This window comes from Prosopis cineraria, unplaced genomic scaffold, assembly GCF_029017545.1.
Source record: "Prosopis cineraria cultivar Desert tree isolate PC_DT_omini unplaced genomic scaffold, ASM2901754v1 PC2, whole genome shotgun sequence".
NCBI classification, from domain to species: Eukaryota; Viridiplantae; Streptophyta; class Magnoliopsida; order Fabales; family Fabaceae; genus Prosopis; species Prosopis cineraria.
In genome coordinates, this window is record NW_026555333.1 from 14606936 (window position 1) to 14615402 (window position 8467).

Here is an 8467-nt window from a genome sequence, read left to right on the forward strand (position 1 = left end):
GGACTCAAAACTCTTTTTAAAAAATAAGTGAGTCTTAAAGTATAAAAATAAATATTAAATATATTTTAATTATTATTTTGAGATATTTTATTAATTCAAAATAATGAAAAAAATGAAAATGAAAATATTTAATTTTTTTAAAAACTATAGTAAGGTGCTCAAATATATGATATTGTAGTACAAAATGACATAAAATTTAAAAAAATTAATTAATATCTATTATTATATATATATATATATATATATAAATATTATTTGTTATTCAGGCTAAGCCTAAAACCCGATTAGCTCAAACATTAAAAAAACAATATTTTTTAGGGCTCAACCCTAAATTTTTAGGCGAGTTCAAGCTAGTCCAAATTATCAAGTTTATTCCTCTGAATCTAAATTATACTCTTGGGATAGTAAACTAAAAGTTGAGGTAAGTGACAGTTAGATTCTAGTACACGTTTGTATATGCATTTATAGGCTTGATTAATTATGTTATGTGAATAAATAGCTTTATTGTATGCTACTGAACATGCATATGTGAACATGGCTTGATGAATATGATGTGAATTAGGTGGTGATATGAGTATGTATCATATAATTGAATAGATTTAATGTTGATTGTTTAAGTATGACTTGTTGATAATGATGTGATTGGATGTAAGTTATTGAGTATGACGATATGATTTAATGAGCAAAAGAAAGGTTATTAGATGAGTTAAGTATGTTTATGGTTATGATATGTCATGATATATAAAATGATGAATATGAATGTGATATCATGGGTATGTGTAGAATAATATAACAATGGTAATATGATTTGTTAACTCTGCCTATGGATTTATAATTTATGAACATGAGTATGATCATCTAGATATATAAGCATGATTATAACTGTGAACATGTCATTGCATGGATTTGAATGATCACTAATGGGTGGGAGTTCACCTAATAGAGTAGGGTATTATGAAAATCCACATGGCACTCACTAGCACTATGAGGCCTCAATGTTTTGAGTTTCAGTTATTGTCCTGGACTAGGTATTGCCTTAAACTAGGTAGATTGACCCATGAGTTTAAAATGGGAAAATCTATAGTCCAAGAGTGAGTGTAGGGCCTAGGTGAGTCACCTTTTATAATTGAAGAATGAGGCTAATACGATTACATGGGTTAGTGCTATACGGTTTAATAGCTTGCGAGTTCAATCAGAAGTTATAAAGAGAGTAATAAGGGTTGATGCATGATCATGCATAATTATCATCAGTTGTCTAACATGTTTCTGTTGTCATGAATATATCATTGAGATATATGTTGAATAGTTATAGAGTCTATAAATGTGATTACAAGCCTTAATTACTTTTATGTGCTATACATCTATGTGCTTGAATTTATGTTCTTGGTTACTAAAATTGTATGATCTCATTCCTATAGTTTAATATTTTTTAGGAGATACCCAGCTTAAGGCCAAATGGAAGCAAGCAAAGCTAAAGACATTTAGCTAATTGTGACCACTCTAATTGTTCTTAATGTGTAATTGAATATTTTATTGCTAACATTAGGAGTCATTTGCATAGATTTTATTGTTACTTTCTTATAACCTATAATGTTGATTTAGGCATTTTGACATCAACTTTAATATGTCTTTAAAAATTAGTTAAGTGATGCATATGTGTGCATGTTATGGTATGCTCAATTTGTAAGGATTGTTCATTATCTCCAATTTGATTAGCCTTCTAGTTTAGTGTAAGTCTTAGGAGGTGTAACTTAAGCATTTATAGCTTATGGGTGTGAGTTAATTGTTATATGTGCATATCTATGTGTGATGAATAGGTTTGGCCTAGTTATGGAAGCCAATGGCTAAGAGTTAGGGGTTTGGGGATACTTGGTTGATGTGGTGATTATAGTCTTAAGTATCCAAAATTTCCTTATGATATTAGATCATTATAAAACTAAAGTTATTAGCTAGATTATTTAATTATCTTTATGTCGGTACTTAGATCACTTGCATCAGATGTCCAAGCAAAAAGTTTAAAATGTCAAAAGTTAGGTCCCGATTGTTGTCATATGTGATACCAATATGGCATGTTAGCCACAACGCATGACATAAAGAGTGTTAGCTATGGCGAATTGTGTAACTGGTGACAGTGAATACCCTTTATAACGTAAGTGGCGATGGATGGTGCAGATCACCACAACAAGTGTTCTTTATACCATGAGTACTATAAGCCATAGTGAATTGTAGCCTTAATTGCTATGGATGGTCTTATTTTGCTAAATTGACTCTTTTGACCTCATTCTAATTTGTTTTAATGCTCTAATGTTTTCCCTTACTTCCATAACTAATATTATACTCTGATCTTAAAGTATTTTAAGGGCTTGTTATAAAAGTATTCAAATTTAACCTATTTTAGTTTTAGAATCATATTTACTTAGTATTCTTGATTAATCTTTAGAGTTTTAAATACCCAAAGTTGATCATATCTTCATTTTGATATCTCTTTAATTTAATTTATTAGTTATAAAAATGGTATACACGTGATTAATGTCAAAGGACATTACAAGCTTTACTAGAGTTCTTCTCTTCCCCCTTTAGGAGTGATTTTTCTTCTCTGTGAGCATGTGAGGGGTTCAATATCTATGTTGTCCCTTGAGTATGCTGAAAAGGCATGATTGGTGGATCAGGGTAGGTGTGGTGGTGTTTACATGTGTTTAGGTTAGGTGACTTGGGAATTGATAATGGTTAGGGAAAGAGGATGACTAATGTTATGGAAGGATTTTCTTGTGATTAGGATGGAAAGCAACTATCAATAAGAGCAAGAGTTTATCGTATTTAAATTTGTTACCTCAATGGCATCGAAGAAGTGGAGGACTTATAATGGGTACCTCCTAGCTTGGAGGCAGGTAAAACTATTATGTCCTCAAATCTTAAATAAAATAGGGGAAGTGGAAAGATGAAGTTGTAATCTCAAGCATATTTATGGTTTCAACAAGGATGAAGGAAGATAAATTAAAGGATGGAAATCAATCATATTTATGGTTTTATCAAGGTGGAATGAAAGAGGATTTGTAGTGGGTGCCTTCGCACTACACTCAGTGAGTTTGAAAGATATATTGAGGTTATCAATGCTTGGATTCTTGATGAATTTAGTGCTTTTGAAACCTTCAAGATTCTAGTGAGGATGATGGTAGAAGTGTCAAAAGGGATATAAATGCAAAGTGAAGCTATAAGGATGATGGCATGCTTTGGTCTTTTAAGGATTGAAAGGAGGAGGACATGCTCTATTTAGATGAGGCCAAAATCTAGAAGAAGAGTTTATAGGTGTGTTTTAGCTATATAAGAAAAATTATGGAGGAGATGGTGTGCTTTTAACCTTTTTTTACTTTTATAATTTTGAATTTCTAAAGCATTTGCTTTTGCTGTGTGAGTAGGCTAAGCTTGTCTGATTTGGTTAGCCACTAAGTTTTAAACTCATTATGCTTGAAAAGAATGTTATTAAGCCTGGATGTATTATACAACTTGTTAGAGCATACTTAGACAGTTATTAGAAGACTAATAACCTTTATACCCCTTAGGAAGTCTAATCTTAGCCAAGATAACTTATAGTTAGATGCTACTTATGCATGGTTGACTAGGAATTTTAAGGTTTGGGCTTTGTAGATGGTGCTTTTAATGATATTTTTAATAAAGGATAAAAGTGATTTTAGGATTGTTTTGCACATTAAGGAGGAAGCTATTATGGCATCCTCATCTTTAAGGTGTAAAGTAAAGGCTACTTTAAGGGCTATAAAGTGGTGTTTTGTCAATGGTTTCTCCAAAGCTCTCCTCTTGTCAAATTGTCTCCCTTTGGTTGACTCTGTTAAAGGTTCTATAATTTGTCTTGAGTAAGAATGTTGTAAGGTTGCACTTACTAAACCAACTCTTAACCAAATATTCTAGGATAATTGTGGGACTAACTCAAATGAATCATGATCTTGTAACATCTCAAAAATTTAACCCTAATTAACTAAGTTTAATTAGAGTAATTTAGTAAGTTAGTGTGATGTGTGGCTATAAAAGCCTAACCAATGTTTTTTGTTATGGTTTTGACCATGAATTTAGGTCGGAAATAAAGTTAGGTCACTTAGATATGAAAAAGTAAAAAAAGCAAAGAATTATGGAACTGTGCCACATGATGTGGCATGCACAACCTCTGCCATAGTGCATGTGCACCAAATCATGAGCAATAGGCCTCTTTGTGCTATGCATGTGTTGTGGTGCATGGTGGAAGTTTTGCAATTATAACATTGTGTCAAAATTCAAAAATAGGAGAAAGAAACAAAGAGTAAACAAAAAGCTAGGGATTCGCTCTATTAAGGCTTACTACATTGAAGATTTAGAAGTAAATTAGAGCTAGATAACATCCAAAGTAAGTGTACCACACATTCATCTTCCTCCTTTCATTTTTCTTAAGTTTAGAGTTAAGGTTTGAGTTGAGGAAGTAATTTTTAGTCCATATATGTTATGAGTCTAAACCTATAGACTTAAATTGAGTTAATGAGAGTTGTTTAGGTTATTTAAATCTAGTATTTATAATTTCTTAAGTATTTAGTTGGTGGAGGCTATTAATGGCTGAAAATGGACATTAATGAGGGGAATTGTTGGTGTTTGATGGCCATTAATGGTTTAATAGTCCAATGAAGCTAATGTAAGCTAAAGAGAGCTAATAAACCTAATAGGCATGCTTGAAAGTAAGAGGTTGAGATTATGATTTTGGGAATGTTGAGCTAGAGTGTTATGATTTATCCTAATGAGGATATTAATAATAATTGATGTAATTAATTATATATTTAATCACTCTTTGGCACCATTCAAGTTAATTAGAGCTTTGGAAGTATTTGCAATTATGAAGTAAACATTTGACCTCTCAAATATTAAAGGTAATTAGGAGAAATTTAATTTGTGCATTTGCATGCCTAATTGATTATTACTGAAAGGATTTGATTGATAATCATATGATACTTGTAAATAAAATTTTGATGCAATTATGGCAAAGTGGAAAATTTTATGTAATGTGTAAGTATGTGTTTAAACTAATAAAAATGGCATATCATTGTATACATATGCATATACATATCTGATTTATGTTGTTAAGTATGTGTAATGAGATGAAATTGTGAATTAAGATGTTGGGTAAACATAATTGTGTTGGGAGAATAGTGTTGAGCATGTTATGATGAAAATGATATCAGCAATTTGCATACTATTGATGAATATGAATATATATGCTACGTGTTAAATATTTGTGCATATCATGATCTTAAGGTGGAAGTTTGCTTATAGGAAGAGGAGTAGATGTTGTAAATTCACGTGATAATGGCTGCTTATTATTGGAATTGAAAGCTAGCTAGGCTACTAACTGTTAGAATCGAGAGGTAGCCATCGTCCTATAATTGTTAAGGGACTATCTTACTTGTTCTTTGACAGATTTAAAGCTAACTTGTTTTTTTTATTTTTAAGGAGGCTAGCTTAAGGGTATAACACCTTATGATTGTTAGTATTAGGAAAAACCGTGACTCACAAGTGAGTGTAGTAACCTTGGTCGAGTAGCTCCTCATGAGTGAAAGGCTTAGGTAATCCAAGGCCCATTAAATAGCCATCAGTTTTATGTTGGAGATATCAAGAGAAAATAAGGATGACATTTATCATGCATATCATAGTCGGCCACATGGTTATTATTATTATGATCTGGCATAATTTGATAAGGGCACATGCTTATTAGTATTATGGCCCTATATATATTTGATGCTTACTATTGATTTATGCTTTTGCTCGGCCACATGATTGTTATTATTGTGATTGTGGCAACCTCTTGAAAAGCAAATATACTTGTGAGACTTGTGTAATTGCCATTTACATCTTTATAATTAATTGACATGCATTTATATAAATTAGAGTAACTTTGATTATTGAGTGATTGTACTCATCCCTTTCTCTTAAATATTATAGGGATTAGCCTATCGAATCAAGAATAAAGGAAAAGACTGAGGCATAGGATTTTGCTAATCCTATGAGTAGGCCTCTCATAGATTTACTTATGTGTATTTTAATGGATATATTGCCAATTAGGAATGCATTATTTTGATTACTTATACTATTTGATATTTAGAATTAATTAATGTATTTTGGGTTTTAAGGAATTTGTATGTTAAAGCTTAATGTTTAAACAGGATCAAAATACTAGTGCTAGTATGATGTATAGGTGGTGGATGATTGTAAAAGAGAATTATAATTTTTCATAGTGGATTAGCTCCCCTTTATGTTTTTATGGCAAGGGATTGAGCAATGAAAATATGATATACATGTGATTGATTTATTGTGATGTATTACACTAGTCTTTCATAGTCCATTGAGTTTGATTTAAAGGTTTGTGTGAGCTTTTGGCACTTGGATTGAATATTAGTTACCTAAGTTGTGTGTTAATGGTAAAAAGAAAGTAAGTTTGGAAATAAGTGTCCAACTTTTGATTAAAAAATTATTTTAATGTGAGACTAATGTAATTAGTTAGAGCTTGAAGAAAGCTTTCTATAAATACCTAGATCACCTCCATCGAATGACAAATAAAGAAATAGGGTGAGTTAAAAATTCACCTCGAAAACTATCATTTGATAGCAAAATTGCTATCATATTCGTGTAAGGCACCATAACGTATGGCATAAAGATAGACAAGTCGTGACACATTTGTAGTAAGCTGCTGCACATCACTATGATTTTATGCTAAAATGATATAAATACTTTAATACAAATTGGATTCACATGCTTCTATAAATATTTTACTCTGATTTTTATTGCATAAATGCTTATTTACAGTGTTGTGAGTTTGGCAAACTTAGGATTCTATTCTTGTTAATTTTACAAGTTTGATAATTCTCTTAGGTTATTTCCATGATTACCTTAAATTTTGGAGTTAATCGTGAATTAATAAGCGTGACTTAAGATCTCATTAGAAAATCATTATAGTTTCAAAAGTATTAAAAGTAATAGAAATGGAATCTTAGGTTTTAAACTTTAAAGCCACTCATTTAAAAATTTCATAAATCAAAATAAAAATAGAAATACATATATATATATATATATATGAAAGCATGGGACACTAATTTATATTCAAAACATTTGTATTTAAGTTAAAAATAGCATTTCAGCACAAGTAAGAGGATGCAGCGTGGCTTTTCCTCTTTGTGCCATATGTAACATCCCAAATTTTTAAATTTTGTAATTAAGGACTTAATAGGGATGAATTAATACAAATAATTAAATAACAAATAAATTGAGTTTATAGATCACCAATGAACCTTTTGGACCAATTGGATAGCTTCAAGTTAGGCTAGGAGGTTGATTGGGCTGTTTAGGCCTGAAAGGAAGAACCAATTAGTGTGTGGCTAGCTTGGGCTACTTGTCATAGCAAACATCCCTTCTCACCGTGATGAGCAAATAGGATCATTAATTTTATTGTGAGTTAATATTGACAAATAAAAGGGAAAAAGGAGGGGCTGAGAGTGATAGAGAACAAGATTTTAACCGCTAAGGCTTTAACTTTGGACCTCTTTAGAGGCTTTCTAAGTTAGAGAATTACTTGGGTAAGCTTCCTAACCCTTCCTTCTTCTTCTTATTCAAATTTCAGAAGTGTTGGATATTATAGGGTGATGTTTTCATCTTCTATTGAGTTTTGACGGAAACCATCATATTATTTAGAACTATAGGGAGTTAATTTAAGTTTCTATGCTTACTTTTAGTGATATTATGCTGATTTGGAATTTTGGGCTAGGAACTTTGGATGAACCCTAAAATTAAATTTGAAAATTGGGAGTAATGTGGGTTGTAAATTAGTGTTATCTAAGTATGAGATGTTAATAGAGGCTAATGAAAGGTTGTTTAAGCTTTAGTTGAACTAATGATAAAAAAATTAGAGAGTGTGAGTAGCAAATTTTGACCCAAAAGGCCAAAAGTGTGTATATAGAGTTGTGTAAAATTAATTATTAGTATTTAATCTTATAGATTAATTGTTATTTAGACCCATTAAGCTAGTGGAGCTAAAAGACTAGTGATTTTTCCTCACGAGTAACCCTTTTCATGACAAAAAGGGTTGAGATAACTTGATGATCTAATCCTTTTACTAGCTTGTTTGGTTTCTTATGAGTTTTGTGAAATGTTATTATATTATTTTGCTATGTAATGTATAAGCATGAATGTGTTTGTAATTTTAGAAAATTTATGCAGAGTGGAAATTATACAAAAGGATGCTTTTAACGTGTGTGCGCGCATGCGCGCACTCGTGCATGATTGTGAAAACAATTTAAATATGAAAATGTTAGTTTATGGTATTTGCACTTGATGTAGTAAATTATGAATATGTTTGCTTGGAATATATATGTCCTGATGTGATGTATGTATGAGCATGATCAATATGAGAAGATGGGAGTTCACCCTAAAGGGAGTAGAGCTG